Genomic DNA, 19,165 nt, shown 5'->3' on the forward strand with positions numbered 1-19,165 from the left:
TCCTCATCTACTCTCCTTTTTTTTCCCAGTCCCAGGGCTCAGTCCCACAGAATTGAGGTTTCCAGGGTTCAGCATGGCTCACAAGCACATATGTCATGATACAAACCACCTTAGCTGTAGGATGATGTGCCATTTTCCCTTGGGGCTTTCAGGGGAAGCTCTAATCCGTCTCCAAAAACTAGTACTGAATTCCCTACGTAGGCAACAGAAAGGGATGGAAAGCCCAGATGGCCTCAGGGCCTGAGCCCATCTCCCCGGTTAGACATCTAAATAAAATACATTGAACCAGAGCCTTAATCATGGATTTCCTAGCAGTGCTCATTATCACAGCATCTGAGTATGTCACAACCCATTAATTAACTAATCTTTGCATCCTTTGAGTGCATTATCCCTACTTACAAATGGAGAATCGAGGTTCAAAATGCTTAAAACCTAAGGTTTGTGGGAACGCTTGGTGCTCTGTTTCACGCCTGATCACTTCAGGTCCTTTTAGGGTTCCTCACTGCTGGCCCTGACACCTCTCTTCAGTGTTTAGTCACAGAAAACAGGAATTTGTCCTCGCAGTCTTCATGAGGATCTCTTGCTACCTTAGGAAAAGCAGCCCGAGAGGCAGCAATGCCATCTCCCAATAGGTACCACGAATACAAGAGTGAACCTCTTTGTGTTTTCCTGTGTGTACGTACCATCTGCTACACCCACAGGTGAGACAAGTCCCCCAGAAAAGTAACTCCTTTAGCTGTGAGGTGAGATCCACAATTTCTGCATATCAGCAGAGCTGCTCTCCCCATTTATACTCGCTGCAGACCCCAGCATCATGTCCCCAGGTGAGTTTACATCCCGTGAAGGTGGTGTTACCCGACGGCAGTCGTCAGCTGCACAGCTCCAATTGACTATGAAATGGAGAAGTTCCCGAACGGGAGTGCAATCCGTGAAGCACTTTTTGATGGATGCTTAATGTGAATATTGACTGTCTGGGCTTTTCTGCCTAATAGGTGGAGTGGATTTATGCGGAGGCTCATTGTTCAGCTTTCTGTGTCATAAAGCAGCTCTGTTTTGATTATGGTGATTTATACTGCTCTGCTGCACTAGCTGTAACAGCTTAAAAATGATTCAATTCCCTATTATCTACCCCCCCTAAACAATTCAGCTGCATTTGTGGCTTCAGAGATTTTTCAGAAAATTACAAAAAAATCCATTGTGATCATTTTCTCTGGCTTGCTGGTCAACCTAGCTCATGGGCTTTGGACACTGATTCCCATTTCAAATCTAGCTACCAACTCTTATACTTCTATCTGCAGGCCTGGAGAGCTTCCATCAATGATTTTTGTTCTCCATGCTGTTCAAGGGCTGGCCTAAAGGCACCCCCTGGAGCTCCCTACAACGTGTGGGATGTGGAGATCCTGGAGCTCCCCACAGTGAAGCAGGTTCCCAGTCCTTGAAGCATTTTCTTGGTTCTTCCCTGAACCCTCTCCACTTGCCTGTTGATCCCACACAGGAGCATCTTCGTGAAAGTCCATGTAAAATCCAGGAGAGGAGCAGCCTCCGGGGCACCAAGTGGCACTGGCAGCAGATGAGCCTTCTCCCCATTTCACCCTCGCCCCCTCCACCCTGGCACTGCTGCAGGCAGGGAATTAAACTGCTTGTAAAACAGCTCGTCCATGCCAAGCCCGGATTAGCCGGGCAGGGACAGTGCTCCCATTCAGCTGTCACACACTGAACGAGACCATCATCTGCAGCACTGCCAGGGATCTTTCTCTCCCTCTCCTCTCTCTCTTTTTTTTTTTTTTTTTCCTAAGGGTTTTTCCTTTTTCCTTGAAAAACATTTGGTGTCTTCAGTTTTTAAAAGACTCTTGTGAAAGTGGGTCAGCGATTCACCACGGTGGTAGAGGAGAGCAGTGAGGTTTTGGTGTGGGGATATCATTTGTTTTCCTGACTAGCTCACCCAGATTTCTGCACATCAGTCCATGGTTCCTAAAATCAGGACCCAAACCCACTAGTGAACAGAAAATGCACTCAGCCTGCATTTGTACTTCGTTGCATACAGATGTGATTCCCAGGTTCCCAGCCACATTCCCTTTTTTTCCTATCTCAGTCCAGCACCAACAGCAAGCCAGCAGATTTATCATTACCAGAATCCACGTATTTGCCACCCTAAAATGAGGGTACCCTTGCTTTTTTTCCAACTTCCAGAAGCTTCAAGACTTAAAGGAAATTCAGCACCAAAAGAAAAGTTCATTTAACACCCTGAAAGCTAGGGATAGTTTAAGTTTGTGTAAACTCCCTGTCTAGTCACCGGAGGGAGATGAGCACCTTCAGGAGGGATGAGCAAGGCTGGGTGGGATGCAGCTGGGTCTGGGAAGCACCCTGCCCACCTCTTTTAGAGCTCTTCATTCAAATATTCCTCACCTGCAGGTCAGTGGAAGCTGCCTTACCAACAGATGAGCTCTCTTACATCCTCCATGTCCCAAAACATCACTCGGTCAGGATCTGGTTCCCCAGCTACACCATCGCAGACGAGGTAGCTGGGCCCTGGGAAACAACTGTCCTGAGGAGAGGGATATTTCTTCCTTAAGTCACTGAGCTTGGGAAAAAGAGTTTCAAAACTTGGCTCTGCCTCAGGCTGCTGATGTGATTTTAAACAAGTTACATCATGCCAGAGATTTCAAAGAGCTCAGCTCCTGTTAGAAACCAAAAAAAAAAAAAAAAAAAAGAGCCAGATTTGTTCCTGACCACGAGGCAGCTGGCAACTCCCACTGTGACACGAAGAGCCAGATCTTCAAAAGGGTTGGTTGAAATCCAGCCCTTATTCACCCTGGGGCTTCTCTTTCTTCATCCAAGAGGAGAACGCTGTCTCAGATCACAGAGGTGTTTTGAGGCCAGACTCACTGATATCCATGGGCAGCCTTTCAGCAGAGGAAGGAAGGGCAGATAAGATATTTGGCTGGACAGATGGAGTGATTTTCCACTTCTCCCTTGTGGTCCTTGTAGAAGTGGCTGAAGGATTTTGCTCTGAGCAAGCAATGCTCCTCGCTGCTGTGGCATCTTCCCCATCAGGGTCTGCAGGAACATGGCACCACCGTGACAAGAGCTCCTTGAGTTCAATCCCAGCCCCTTGTGGCTTCCCCATCCTGAATTTCTGGGCACTCACAGCCCGTCTCCTCAAGGAACTTCTCCAGTTCTCCATTCCCGTCAACTTTTAGCAACTTGTAGGGAATAGATGGATGCCCACTGCGGTGGGACTTGCCACGTGAAGACCTCCTGCTGCTTGTTGCAAGCCCATCGCAGGCTGGCCATCCCCTAAATCATCCCCTGGCCACCAGGGTGGCATCCTGCAGCACACCAAGGCCATTCCTATCGCTGAGCCGGGTGGGAAGGAAAAAGGGCCTGTCTCAGGACACAAAATATTGCCTCATGATGCTCCAATTAAACCAGGGCTGATGGGAAGCACTCAAAAATCACTCTGTTTCAAGGATCTGCTTATGGGTTGTGATTTCACCAGCGAAGAGCCGCTTTAATAAATTCTTAAACAATTTCTGAAGAGCCCGAGAAGTTGATCTGTGCCTTGTAAACATGGCTTTTAATACACAGAGCGAGTACAAATACCTATAGTTCAGGCAGCCTGACACTTTTCACTACAAGAGCTTATTTGCAGTAACTTACAGCTTCGCAAAGCTGAAACCAGATAGTCTGGTATTTTCTAGGCAGGATGCTTTACCTCAGATTGACCTCATCTGCAGAAATTGTTTAGCTATTTCCAAGAACGAGGTTAAGGGAAAGTCTACTGTTTTGCCTGTATTCACCAATTTGTGATAAGAAATCCTCCTGGCTGGGTACGCTGCACGAGGGACTAAATGGAAAAGCGGTGTGTGATCAGCAGCATGACTTTGCATCATACGTAAGGTTGGGGGGATTCAGATTTCAGCCAAGCAGGCAGCATTTCCCAGCTTTGTATTTTAGAGCTGTAATGCTATTTTATCAGAGGAACTGCCTTCCCAGCCAGGTGGTCGATGCCCCAAGCCTGTCGGTGTTCGAGAGGCGTTTGGATGATGCCCTCATTAATATGCTTTAACTTTTGATCAGCCCTGAAGAGGTCAGGAAATTGGATCAGATGATCTTTGTAAGTCTTTTCCAGCTGAACTATTCTTATTTCTAATTTCTAATTTTTGTTGAGAGTGAGGTGGAAGGGGAAAGAAAGGAGCGTGGTGTAACTCTTGTAAGCCCTCCTGCTGATGCTGGTGTCACGGTCTGCAGGGGCTGCTCTGCTCCTGGCCTCCTAAGGACCTTATCTTTGAATGCAAATCCTTAGACCTTTGTTTTGGCAAGTCTCAAGCTGCTTTCTGGCTTTCCCTTCTTTGCAGCATGCTGTGGGTCACAAAGCCACCTGCAGGGGAAGCCAGACCCCGGCCACGTGCTCGGGGTTTTGCAATGAGCCAACGCATTCGTGAGCAACCCAAGACCATGCAGAGGTGTGTGCTGGTGCTGGCATGTGCCCCTCTGTGCCCACAGAGCCTGCCAGCAACTGCTGCCTGGAGGTGTTCTCCTGCCACCTCCTTGTGTCTTTGTGTCACTGTCATCATGCTGTCACAACAGGGTTTTGCCTTCCGTCTCTGCCAGCTCCTAAGCACCAGCCCAGTTTGAAGGCTTTTCTGCTGCCTGCTTTTAAAAGCTTGGATGTAAAAGCCTCAGTTTTGGTTTTCTGCTGATTTTCTGTCCCTGCTCCCTGCTTTTTGACTCGTTTAGCTTTCTGTGCCTTTGCCTGCCAGCAGCAGTTTCCTATTCTGCTGAACAGGGACACAAGTTTCTCTACCTCTACTGAACATTTATCCCAAGCCCTCAGTGTCCTGCCACTCACAGCACCAATATTTATCCTGCAAAGTGGAGAAACAGGCAGGATTTCTAATGGAAACATCCACCTGCGTAAGGATTTCCAGCTCTATCTTGTTCAGCAGCCTGGCTCTCCCTGCCGTGGGCACGTCCCGCGCAGAGGCTGAGAGCCAGAATAACTCTCCCAGATGGCCAGGAGCCAGGAAACAGGGCATTTGTAATGGGAACAGAGAGAGAAAAACTGCTCCTGCCAGAAACAATCCAGCTGCCCTTCCCATCTTCAGCAGAGCAAGTGCTTTCAGCGGCAAAATAAAGGTGGGTGCACAGAATGAAGTTGCCGGCAATGGCTTGCCATGAGTAATTCTCTGTTTTACTCAGCTGTGATAAAGCTCTCAGCTAAAGACAGCAGAAGACAGCCCAGGGCAAGGAGCTGTGGGTCAGGCTCTGGTGGCACTGGGATGGGAGCAGGATGAGGGCACTGCTATGGCAGTGAACTGGGGAGGGAGATGGCAGTGATGCCCGAGATGGGTTTTTAGCTGTCAATCCCTGGATTCGGGGCTGAAGTTTGATCACAGAGCACCCTCTCCATGTCACTAACATGGACCAAAACCCCAAATCCCTTCTGCATTCAGCCTCCCAAGAGGGGTTCAACACAACCTCTCTTTCCTTGGAGGAGCCCTTCAGATCAGCTTGGACTCACCCACCTTTGCAATGGGTTAGGGAAGGTGGCTCCCTCTAAGCCATTCATTTATCCAAGGTCTTTACCTTGTCTATTTGTAGCTACCTGGCTTTGGGACACAGCTTGGGGCAGCTCCTGAAGGAGTCCCATTAGTTTCATGGATCAGCTGTGCTCTGTGCCCTCTGTGTGAGCACCAAATATTCCCACAAGTGACTGAAGAAGAATTAAGAAGGATGCTGCAGACATCTCAGCATCTGGCATCCCTTCTTCCTCCTTTGAGAACAATCCAGAGAGCAACCCAGGTAAAAAAAAAGCAGAAAACTCCAGCAAGCAGTGCATACTTTGGGCTCTTACAGCCACCTGGGCTGTCTGCACGCTGAACATCACTAAATTCAGCTCATTTCCTAACTTGCAAATTGCTGGAGGTTGGGAGAGCCTTTGGGGGCAATATGACTTTGTGCTGGCCTTGTCCTGCAAGCTTTTCTAGGCATCATTTTTGGGCATCCAGTGAGAGCAGATAGGAAAGCTATTTGGCCTGACCCAGGACACTAGATGCTGTCAGAGAAGACAGCAACAAGCTCCTCTGGTGCCAAAAACACCCAGCCAACCCACCTACAGAGGACTCATTGTTGCAGGGCAGCTCTACAGGCCTGGAGAGATAGCTGAGGATTTTGGATGCTATTCAGAAGAAAGCTTTTTCCTGGTATCACACGTTACAGCTAATTCAGTGGTGCTTTTTCCTATGAAGCACTTACAAAAACAGCCGTGACAAAAGATATCCCAACCCAGCCATTTCGAAATCCTGCTCCCTCGCTGCTATTAAATGAATGTCTGAAAGGTCTGAATTGTGTAAAGCAAAGAGAATATGGAGACCAGATCCTCAGGTGGTGTAAGAGGGCATCCCTCTAAGGGAATCAAATGACTCTTACTGATTTTTTAGCCCAACCAAACGTCTTTAAAACTCAGCAGAGAAGATTGCATTGCTATTGATCAGATACCAGCTATCACCAACGCAGGGGGAGATTTGTGCTTCTTGGGATGCAATAGAACAGGCTCCCAGAACCTGCTGAGAGAAACGGCAATTTAATAAGTGTTGAAACATGCTGTCCACTGAAAGGAAATGGAATAATCATGCACACTGTTGAGAAGCAGGACATGATTCCTACAGAGGAGAGGTTTCTTTGTGAGAAGAGGATTAGCAGCCAAGGTCCGAATCCCAGTGGCTCAGCTTTAGACAAATAGCCCCTGCCTTTCACAAATCTCCCTGTACTGGGTACACAGTGACTTAAAATAATGTTAGGGTGGCAGCATCCACACCAATTTGCCTGATGAAGCTTTTAACTTAATCTTAATAGGAGCTGACAGTTGTTGTCACCATGAGTTAGCAGCTCCCATCCGCAGCCCAAGACCCACTGAAAGGACAAAGCTGCAGCTCCTGGAGGGTTTCTTAAAGTGTCAGAGCTATGCACAAAACACCGAGGGCCCAATTCATCTTATCCAGTCTCTCCTGGGCCTGTTTCTCCACTGTTTGATTTTACAGAGTCCCCAAGAGCAGCTGCAGAGGCTGCAGGTGAGGTGTGGCCACACTTGGCTCATCCTGGTGCAGCTGCCCATGTCCAGGTCTGGGGCAGATGCTGCTCATGGGAACGGGGCTGGGAAAAGCCAAAAAAAAATCCTTGGAGTTCTTCTGGGCCCATCTGGCACCAAAATAGTATTCAACAGAGAGAGGCGAGGCTGGTGTTGAAGGGAAAGCAGCTCCATCACTGCTCATGGGACAAAAAGAAAGCAAATGGAAATCTCCAGGTATAATGATGTGAAACGCTGACTTGTTCATGTTCTGCTATCACCTCTATTTCTGTTTCACAGCCCTTATAACTTCAGATATTTGCAACAGGTACCCATTGGTCTCAGATCCCTTTCTAGGCTGCAGTTCATCCTATTGCAGGTAGACGTCTGAAAGTAGGTCGTGTTAATCTAAGTGTGGACAAATGAATCCTACCCTAAGTGACAACTTCTGCCATGTGCAATTCACCCTTCTCCTCCTTCTGTCTCAAACAACGTTTGTGCATTCAGCAGACAGTGTTATTCTGTAGTATTTTTTTAATTTCTCTCCTTTCTTTCCTTCTGGCTGTTACTATAGATGCCATAGACAGGGAGATGCACGAGCAAAATGTCCTGCCTGATATCCACAGGTTGTAGTAAGTATAACACAAATCCATGACATTTTTTGATGACAAGAAGCCACCTTGGCTCTCAAAGGGCACAGAGGGTCCTCTAAGCTCCACGGTCCATCTGGAGACCTCTGCTGTACATGGTGCTGGCTGTGCCCACCTTCTAGCTGGTAAGTCAGGACACTGTTTCTGAATTAACTTTGGTTAAAATGGGACCCAGGGGAAATTACAAATCAATGGGTCTCAACTGACAAGTTCTGGTTCAGATTCATCTTATTAATTCTGACCTGGAATTCCTGTACTGGTCTATCAGGCATCACAACAGGTTTTTATTTTTCCTGAAAGACTCCTGGAGGTGGCAGGAGGCAGGAATTTGGGACATTGGGAGCTGGACCTAGCAAAAGGAGCAGAAGGCTGTCCTGGAGGCACAAGGCAGGGGGTGTCCCAAGGATGTACCAGCCCAGAGCTCAGGACCTCTGCTGATTTTTGAGTTGCAATCTCCCATGCATCTTTCCTAAGATGGCAGGCAACCAGATTGCAAAGCCATCATAATTCATTGCTCCTCTCTGTGCAGGACTGGCAAAACGAGCAGGAAAGATACAACTTTATTCCCATCACCTTCCTTTCCACCAAAAAGACCTTTGGTGGTAAATATTCCCATGTCTTTGGTCCTCCACTGGAAGATTATCAGCTTAATTTTGCAGGTGTCTCTCTCTCTCTGCCTCCCAGCCCCCCTCCTTTTCAAGACCAAAAAAAAATATATATATATGCTTTTCTGTGACATTTCCAGGCATTTTCCTGCCTGTGAAAACCGAAAAATGGCCAGCACAGGTTTAATTGTGTTGGTGGGCAGGTCTTACACAAAGACCTAAACTTCTTCACACTGCGCCACAAAAGGCTTTTGCAGGGGGGAGCACAGCAGGCTCTGCAATGGGTACTTAAGAGCTTAGCCCTTGCTACTGTGGCAAGGGGCAACACCTGGCTTTACATCACAGACAGGTCAAAAAACTTCCCAGCTTTGTTTTCTTTCTTTCTTTTTTTTCTTTTTGGTCTGAATTGCTACCTGAAACCCCTGGTGGTGGGTGCTACCAGGACACAGGCTTTGTTGGTCTTTGGGATTTCATGGCAATTACTTTCTGCCAATTCCCCAAGCACTGTTTCTGCTATCATTAAAGTGTTTCTCTAATTACAGACATAAGCCGTTACAACATATGTCCTCTTCTAACTGCACAAGCGAGATGAAATACTGCTTCAAGCCCCTTATTTCTAAACCAATGTATATGAAGTGAAGCAGAGGACCTGAGTGTATGTGGCTTCTAGACAAAAATGAGCCAAGCAGACCATGTGCTGGGGAAAAAAGTGCCATTGGCAGTAAAAAAAGCACAAATCTACCTCCAGTACCACCACCCTGCACTGCTAGCTTTGGGTTATATCTTTATTAGCAAGATCCAAGTGTGTGCTTCTTACCAGTCTGCTCATGCTCCAGGTGCTTGAGGTCTCACTTTTCAGCTTTCTTCCACAATTACAAGAGTTTTTACAAATTAGTGCTAGAGAGGGGAAAAAAAAAAAAAAAAAAAAAAAAAAAGGCCTAATCACATTGCTCCTAGAACTGGGACTTTTAAAGCATGTCAAATGCAACAATGTTTGTGATAAACTATTGCCAGCTGAGGGAGTATTACAAAGCTTGAGAATTAAGGATTTAATCAGGGATTGCCTGCCTGGATTGGGGGAACTCTTCTGAATTTCTGAGCTTTGGTCCTTTCCTTTTGCAGGATGTAGAAATGCCACCTTTGGGTCAGTGTCCTCTGCATCTTGCCCCAGTGTGAATTCTTTCCCCTGTTTTTGTGTTTTTGTAGAACACCAGAACTGTTTTAGCCAAATGCCATTCCCCACCTCTCTGTTTTCTGACTTGGGTTTTCCTTTCCCCTTCCCATGTGGCTGTTTTGGGTCTGCTCATCTGCCAACCTGCTCAGGATACCCTGGCTTTTGCTGTGTTGTTGTTAAATCCACTTCCAGTGGTGGTTTCTTCAAGTGTAAAGCCTCCTGGTGTCTCTTTCTGGGTGGTCATTTGGGAAGGACTGCAGGGAGGAGTTGGAGATGCAGCCCTGCTTGTCAGAAATTTTTGCTCCATGCTATGCTCTGTTTTGGTAATTGCATGAAAAAGTCTGGGTGTTGAGGCACTTGGCAAAAAAAAGTAAAGCCAGCCGGTGGGGATTCATCCCCTTTGGCAGCTTTCTGGTACAGGTAAGGTAGGACAGGGCTTGGGGAGACTCAGTTACCTCTGTAGTTCGTAAAAGCAATGCTGCTTATTTCATGTACTCCTGCAAGGTATCAGATTTTGTACCCCTCAGTGCTTTGATGGATGAATAGGATGAGCTAAAATTAAGGTGGCACATGTGAAGGGGATTCAAAGACCTTGGCTGACTTTGGCTTGTGCCAGGGGATGGGAAATATTTGCAAGGAAGATGTGGTGCATGAGGGATCATGTCTAAAAGTGACCCACTTGGAAACCCCAGGGCCTCCCTGGTGCAGTCAGAAAAAAAAAAAAAAAGGAAAAAAAAAAAATAAAATAAAATAATAATAAAAAAAACAACCCTGATTGCTGGCACAGGGAGAAGAAGAAAAGCAATCAGTGAGCACGCTAACACCACCCAAATATAATCAGTGCAGGCTCAGTGTGGTGCTGGAGGTGGTGTGGGTTTGGGGTGCACAGACCAGGGGTTTTTGTGGGGAGAGGTCAAAGCATCACATCTGTGTGTAGCGGTAGGGTCATCATGGCTAGGACTGCATCTTGTTCTGGTGTTTACCTTAAAAGTGAGAGCGGAGAGAGATGAATGATTGGAAAGTCTGAGTTAACCTGAGAGAACCTGGGATTTTGAGTTGTTTTGTTATGAAAGAGGAAGGCCAAGGGGTGGCTGGAGCACAGTCTGCCAGTCCCCTCATTAAGTGCAGAAATCTGGCATCACTTGTCAGGCTGTCAGACAAAGAGATAACAAGATCCTGAGGCTAGAAGCTAAGGAGAGACAAAATCAAACATGAAATTACGTCCACCTGCTCTTTTACTAGGAAAGGTAAATAAAAACGGAACAACTTCTCAATGGCCGTGCTGGACTGTTCATCACCCAAAAAGACTTTAAAAACAGTCCTAGGTGGGTTTTGTTCTGTTACCAGAACCTACTGCCATCCCATTAAATAGGAGGAGGACAACGTCTTCCCGACCTAATGAGGCCTCTCCAAAGCTGATATGAGAGCTGCAGGGCAGCTTCCACCCTCACTGAAGAACCCAGGGAAGGAGCGAGCCACAGAAGTGCCCAGAGGGCAAGAAGATGCTGCAGCTTCCTGGGGTCCTTTCCTTTTCTTTTGTAGGCTGGGGATGCACTGAGCAGTTCCCTCTGGTCCTGGGCTGCTTGTTAGCTGGTGTAGCATATTCATCCTTTTTATTTTTTTCCTTCTGGGGAGAGTTTCTAAGCCTTCCCTGCTCCCTTTGCACCCCTGGCAAGCTCAGCAGCAGGCAGTGCCACCTGGGGAGCCTAGTGAGGAAAAGACAAGTAGTTTTTCTCACCTTGCAGTCCCTATGAGGAGCACTGGGTGGTGGGGACACTGTCTTTTAAGCTGTCTGTCCGAAATCCTTGTTTTTTCCCAAGGGTAAGGGGTTTGCCAGGACACTCTCCTCTTCCTGCGAGCAAGGACAAGGTGGGAGACTTCACAGGGTTCAGCACAGCAGTGTGCAGGGAGAAGGTGTCCTCCTGTGTCCGTGATTAGATATGATAGCAGCAGTAGTGATGAAAAGTGATGAAAATGTACATGAAAAAGAAAAAGAAAAAGAAAAAGAAAAAGAAAAAGAAAAAGAAAAAGAAAAAGAAAAAGAAAAAGAAAAAGAAAAAGAAAAAGAAAAAGAAAAAGAAAAAGAAAAAGAAAAAGAAAAAGAAAAAGAAAAAGAAAAAGAAAAAGGAAGGAAAGAAAAAAAAATGGGGAGAGAAAGAAAATACAGCAGCCCTTAAAATCTATGAAATAGGTGATGGTAATTTCCAAAGAAGTTTAAAATATTTAATAGGAGCAAAGGGGAGGGGGGTGTAAAAATAAGACACCTAACATCCAGAGCATCCCCCGTGGCTGTTCCTTCCCGGCGCTGAGGCCAGAAATAGCACCTTTCTCTCCAGGAGGCTGGGGATAAAAGGACTGAGCAGAAAAGGAATGAACAGACCCAGCTCTGGGTCCCCATATCAGCAGCTCCTATCCACAGGGGAAAAAAGGTGGTGAGAGACCTCGGCAGACCCTGGAGAGGTTTCCAGCACAGGGTGATGTGAACTTCTTGAGTCAGGACTAAGCTGGTGAGACCACAAACGCTTTTTGTCCCCATAGGGACTGGCCCCATTCTTCTCCACTTATTCAGTCCACTTTTTGCCATCTTTCCCTTGTCTGTCTTGCCTTTTTTAACCTCTCCCAGCACACCCGGAGTGGTATCCAGCCTACAAAAAGGGCGAAGGACAGCATCTGGCTTTGCCCATCTGGGTTTTGCATTGCTCCTTTGCCCAAGTTCAGCTCCACTCCAGTTAATCTGGCCAAACCATGGTGCTCCCCTGCCTCCCACCTCCTTGGGCAGGATCCTGCCTGGTCCCATTCCAGCTCTGATACTTCCTTCTTGCTGGTGAAGACCAGCAGTGCCCAGCACTACCAGCAAGAAGGTCCTGACACAAGTTTCCAAGCAATTAAGTTCTAGGGTCCTCCAACAAACCCTCTGCAGTGGGCAGGGGAACTGGCTGCAGGGGGCACAGTTCCCATCCAGAATGTTTTTCATCAAGCTGGTCTAAGAAATACGCCAGGAATTGTCTAAGGACAGATAAATCTCTTGACAATAACTCTCTATTGACCAACCCATGAGTCTAGAGAGCCATCCTGCATTAGATCCATATGCAGAAAGTTATGGTTAGATAAGACAAATTGATACCCAAGGCCTGGAAATGGTCTCTACATCAACCCAAAGCCGGTGTGAGCCCTGCTCAACTCATCGCCTGTCCCCAGCCACACGTGCAGGAAGAGCTGGGGGGTCCTCACAGCAACCATCAGTGGTTAGGACGTGGTCATGATGAAATTTGGCAGCCCACGTCCAGCCTCCTTGCCTCAGGAGCAATCCCAAGCAGACTGGTGTTCCTCCAACCCCTCCTGCTAGATAAACCAGCAAAAAGCAAAACCCAGGTGGGGGCATTTTTAGGAGACCATCCTGAGCCCCCATCAGCCCACAGTGGTCTGCCTTCCCTTGAACACATTGGGCACCTCCAGAGAACTTCTTAAAAGCAATTTATTTTCTCTTCAAACGAACATAAGTCTGGATATTGGAACGAGATGGGGAGGCTAGGAGGGAGTAAGGGGTGTATTCTGCGAGCAAATCCCCACTGGCTCTGGTTGTTGTGTTGAATTGGGCTGCATCTGTCACATCTGATTAGAGAGTGTTGTCCTTTTTTATCTCCCTGATCTAAGCTATGATTCTTCTGTTTTTATGTGACATTTCCTTGGCAGTATAACTGCTTGGATTATATATTCAGAATGTTTCCCAAGCCATAAAACATCCAGATTGCAAAGGGTATTTATTTGCACAGTTATGTTTTCGTTTTGTTGTTGTTGTTGTTTTTTATTATTATTTTGCTTTACCGTGTGTTATTTTATAATGTTGCTTTTTTTTTTCTTTTTTTTTCTCTTCCTCTTTTTTATTTTTTCCTGATGTTACTTTTAAAGGAGATCCATTAGGTGGTTTTTTGCATTAAAAAGTATCTGTAGTATCAGTGTGTGAAATTCAGAACAAAACTATCCATATCATACTTGGGCACTTTTTAGTTTCAAGTCCCCTGTCCTGGTGTGTTCTGTTGACCTGGTGTGGAAGCACAACAAATCCTTGAAGTCTTTTTTTTTAACAAATTTTAAGGAAGGCAAGAGTCTCGTCCAAAATGGTCATATCTATTACTTGGGTTTGCTGGGAAGTTCCTGGGCTACATCATCACTTGTGCAAGCTGCCTGCTAGAAATAGTGAAAAAAACAAGGATCAGGAGCTGCTATTTTTCAGGCCATGGTGTGTTCAAGACCTATCAGTTACACAGTGGGTTGAATGAGTAGCAGAAAGAAAAAGATAAAAATAAAATAAAAATACAAAAATAATAATAAAAAAAAACAGCATCCCAGCTAATTCCCTCTCTGGTTGTGGGTATGTCTGCAAGTCTGGGTGCAGGCAGTGACAAAACCAATCCAAGATCTGAGCTGGAAACAGGTTCACTGAGCCCAGGCACAGCCCATATAGAACATTTCTAATCCACCTGGAAGATCTCTGTGCAGATCCACCTAGCAACAGGATGTTAAAAAAAAACATAAAAACTCTGTAGTTCTCATCCTGGGAACACAAATTGTTCCAGAGGGCTGAGAGATTGTGCCTGCTATCTAAGGGCTTCCATAAATATGTTCCTCTCAGGTGATGTCTCATCCCCTCCTTCCAGCTCCTCAGTGTGTGAGTGAGTCCCAAAAAGACTAAGCTTTACTCAGCTCTGACCATTTCCCAGCCACCCTGCCCCAACAAGCCCACACCCAAGTTTGTCCTGACTTTGCACAGGCCAGTTTTGACTGCTAGATTACTGGAATATTTCATGTTTTTATGGGTTAACTTTTCTGCTGATATTTCCCACCAGCACATGTATCATGTAGTCACGTTCTCTGGGTGGTTTAACTTTTCATTGTCAGCCATCTCCAAAGGGTCTTGCACATCAGAGACTATTAAAAACAACTAATGACACAGATATTGATCATGATCCACTTCCTCTGCTCTGTAAATAGATGTTATTTTTGCAGCATGGACTAACTCTATAGTTACATTTATTTATATCAGCTGAGATTTTCAGTTTTTTGTTTTTTTTTTTTTTTCTAAAATACTCCTCATCTTTGTATTTTCTTAATTGTGTATATCAGATCTTCTTTTCTTTTCTTTTCTTTTCTTTTCTTTTCTTTTCTTTTCTTTTCTTTTCTTTTCTTTTCTTTTCTTTTCTTTTCTTTCCTTTCCTTTCCTTTCCTTTCCTTTCCTTTCCTTTCCTTTCCTTTCCTTTCCTTTCCTTTCCTTTCCTTTCCTTTCCTTTCCTTTTTTCTTTTCCTTTTTCTAAAATACCCTTCACATTTATGTTTTCTTCATTGGGTGGTTTCTTCCAGGCTCCTCTCTTCTTGCACATATCCTGTAATCTCACACAGCCATGCCAGGCCCCTTGGTTAACTGACTGACATGGCTGGGACTTGATGACATTGTGGAACATGATAGGAAAGCCTTTTGGTGCCACTAAAAGGCTCTTGGGATACCCAAGGGGAAAGAGTATTATCAGAGTAAGGGGTTATCAGGAGAACGATGGACCCACACACCCCAGGGCCAAAACTGCCCTACAAAAATCTAACACATCTCTCCATCAACCTGACCCCATCTCACCAAACCTGGTCACATCTTTGTGCCAACATTATATTTTCTCATTTTCATCCATTATCAGCGGGGGCTGAAAGAGTCCAGTTAAAAAATAAAAAAAATAAAAAATAAAATAAAAACAACCTCATGTATGTGTGTGTACTCAGAAGATAAATACAATCACTGGGACTGATTGACTAATAAACTCCTTTCCAGAGTCTGCTGATTATTCCTATGGAGGCGAAACCATGCTGATGAATTAGCAATGGATTATTAGAGTAGTCCTGTGTCACGTCTGCAGGGCTAATTTTCCTGCTGAGGTAACGGGTGTTTACTAAGCCAAATATTCGCCTCTTATCTTTGTCTTCTTGTCTGCAAGAAAATAATTCAAAGCTTCCTCACCAAACCGGGGCCATGGATAGGGGAATGATTGAAAGGCTTTGACAGAGTGGGAAAAGAGGTTGTGTAAAGAATTGCTTCACAGCTCAAACACAAGGCACCTATTAAATAAACTGACAATGAAGATAGACAAACCAGCTCCTGCAGAGCTTGAGTTCCAGCTTTGGTTCTTGTGTTTACCAAGGAGACCTCGCACAGGTAGGTCGGAGATGTCACCTGGACACTTCATACGGGTAGGAGAGGGCAGCTGGAGGCCACTGGGAACCCCATAACACAGCTGGGGAAACTGAGGACATGTAGAAGAGCCTTTGGGACCAGACATCATCTTCTGAGAACAACAGGCTCATATAATGCCTTTGCTCTAGTTCTTCAAGGACAATGAAATTGGTGGAGCACTGGTAGGAAGCCAAGAGTGGACAAGCCAGAACAACCTGGACTACAGAGAAGGAGCTGAAGGTTCATCTGATAGTGCATGATACCCTTGCAGAGTCAAGAAGACAGCAGTGCAAAGCCCTCAAACTGCCAATTTGCTGCTCACACCCAGGCTGGAGATGGAGTTTCTGCCCCTTAGGACTGTGCAGCCCCTGCTCCACCTCTGGGGATGATGGAACCAGAGAAAATTCAAACAATTTCCACTGAAAAGACCCTTTTTTTTCTGAGCCGTATCTGGTTTTGAGCTCACCACACTGGAAATATTAAATGGATGTTGTGGGTGAGTTACTGAATTGAGGGATTTTTATGGGGGTTTTCTCCCACCCAGCAAATAATTTGCCTTTGTACGGTCCTGCATCCCTGCTGAACCCTCTCAGTTTCTCTTCTTGTATTTCCAAAGCGTGCCGAGAGCTTTCCAGGCTGTATCCCTCTCAATCTTAATTCTGTCTTTGGCGTTGCAGCGCTTCAGTGAGCTCTGCCATGTGTGACCACCTGGACCTGTCCTCAGCCAAGCGTTTACATAGGACAGCAATGGGGCCAGACTCGAATCAGCCATGGCCTGGCACGTATCTTAATGCCAAATCCCTCCTGGCATTTTCCCCTAGCTCAGCCCGTTTTGAGTTTGAGAAGCTCCCCAAAGCAGGGGGACAAATGGGAAGACAAATGATGGGGAATATGATGTGGAGCATGGCTGTATCACAGCTGTGTGTATTGCCCATGGTCCACAGTCCCTTTCTGACCCGATTTACCTGGACAGGCTGTGTGGAAGGACCAGGGATCCAGGCTGCCCCAAACCCTGAGCCAGGGGAGGCACCGTCCCCTCGCCAGCCCACAAACACAACAGGATTTGCATTTAGATGCGAACAGCTATGAACTGAAATGGCCTTTTGTCACCGCACAGCTGCGGCACGCAGCTGCTCCTTGATGCAAAAAGGTCCCTCATGGTGGTTACACATCGGGGCCCTGCAGTCCTTTGGTGGCTTCCTCCGCTCATCCGAATCAAGGAGCTGGGTGGAAATGCCAGAGAGCAGCAGATTTCCCTGCGGTGTCTTCCCCTTGGTCTGATCCCAGCACCACCAAGCCTGCTGCCACCGCACACAGCATCGTAGGGGGAGACTCTGCTCACACAGCCAGACACCAAAATGTGATTTGGGCTCTTGATTCAGCTGTCTGTGTGAGATATGACGTGAAATATTCTGTAGGTTACCCATAGGGCCACCATGCTACAAGGGTAAGGGTGTCCTGTGGTCTGCAAGTCCCACACAGGTACCTCAGACACACGTGGACATCACAAATGCTACTAGATAGCTGGCTTTAAGAAACTACAAAGCGTATCATGAGCTCCTATTGAGGATTTGGATTCAATTATCCTTGTGGGTTCCTTCCAACTCAGATATCCTCTGATTTTATGATTCTCCCGTGCCTTGCTCCTAGGAGACACCTGCAAATACAGAGGAGTCTCTGCACCCAGGGTCTGACTTGAGCTGAACCTCTCCTGGAGTGCTTTTGCCATCAAAAATGATTAAGGGTTCAAAAACATGATTCTCTTCTGATACAGCAGCAGAAGCAGCCTTTCTGCAAAGCTCTGGGAAATTGGGGTGACACCGTGCAGAGAGAAAGCCCCCAGAAGGGACAGGTCTGATCTCCCTAACCAGCACCTCACTCCCTCGATGACAGCAGCGGTGATTTCAGATTTATCCACTGTGAAGTCCGGAGGTTTCCAACAAGATCTGCGACAGCGGGACTGCAGGATTTTTATTTTATTTTATTTTATTTTATTTTATTTTATTTTATTTTATTTTATTTTATTTTATTTTATTTTATTTTTTATTTTATTTTACTGTGAAATCAGCCCTCATCATAAAATACTGATTCACTGCAGTTGAAGTGTTCGGCTGAAAAAAAAGTGGCTTGGGGATGCTGATGACCCACGGGCATGTGGGAGCTCACACTGGAGCTGGGGATGGGGTCAAAGATAAGCACTTTGCACGGGTATTTTATAAGGGCCTATGAATTCTGTGAGTTGCCAGCAGCTATAAAATAATAATAATTTAAAAAAAAAAAATCCTTCACTTTGTGAATTTTGGTTTGAGTTTCCAGCCCAGCAGCTGTAAGTAGGTGGGCTAGACATAGCAGAGCCAAGACTCCAGCAATTTGGACTTTGGGTGCTGGAAATCATGGAGCAGTGACAAACCTGCAATAAAGACCTCATCTGGAAGTTGGTGTTTTCAGATAAGAAAGTTCAGTTGAAATGTTCCTGAATAAGAATGCCTTTCCTCTCTGGAAACTGAAGCATTTGTAATGGAAGATTTCCCCTCTCTAAGAAGTGTCACCCTGCCCCTTGCAGATGCACCATCTATTTGTTTACCAACGTTATTTTAGAACTAATATTAAACCAGTATTGCTCTCTTGGCAGGAATGTTTTTTCCCCCTCAGTGGTGAAATTGCATGTGAATTCTGAATTTTCCAGTTAATTGAGCAAGCTAAGCGCTGGCAATGCAACAAGTCCCTGTAACGTACATATGCTTTATTCCGCTTTTCCTCAAGGGGTCCATATTGAAATAGTCATAAGGAAAAGAAAAGACAAGTGGAAAAAAGAAAAAAAAAAAAGACTTTCTAAACTTGCAGAGTCATTTCTTGGGGGTCTCTGAGATCTTTTCCATCTTATTTTCTCTGCATCATCTTGGGGGTTATCACAGGATCCCCCTAAAGCAGTGATGTCTTTATCAGTGAGATACTCAGGGGAAAAGAGCTGACTGGCGATGGGACCCATGTTCAGAGGCAAATACGAGAAAATAGCAATTATGGGATAGAAACTTCAGCCTTTCCCACAAACCTGGGAGTCCTGGGTGAGATTTAGGGATTAAAGTGCAATCCTGGCAGCCTCAGCTATGGGATGGGTATGGGGCAAGCTGAGGGCTCAGTCCCGAAATGGGGCAACCCAAAACCTCTGCTCAGTGCTATCAGTCCTTTTGGCCAAGCTATTACACAGCTGACCCCATGCAGTGCTGATGGCTGGGGATTTCCCAGAGGGAAAAGCATCCCATCCACTCTGGAAGGTGAAAAAAATCAGCTCCGAGGTGAAATGTAATCGAGGGCCAGCTCCTTCCCTGGTGTAAAGCACCCAGCAGCAGGAGGCCGGTGGGACAATGCCAGCTCCCAGCCAGCAGCGAGCTGGCCCTGGATCAAAACATGCATTAAATCTCCATTTGGGTGATAGGGTTTTTGCTTAACATG

This window comes from Aythya fuligula, chromosome 4 (assembly GCF_009819795.1).
Source record: "Aythya fuligula isolate bAytFul2 chromosome 4, bAytFul2.pri, whole genome shotgun sequence".
Lineage (NCBI taxonomy): Eukaryota > Metazoa > Chordata > Aves > Anseriformes > Anatidae > Aythya > Aythya fuligula.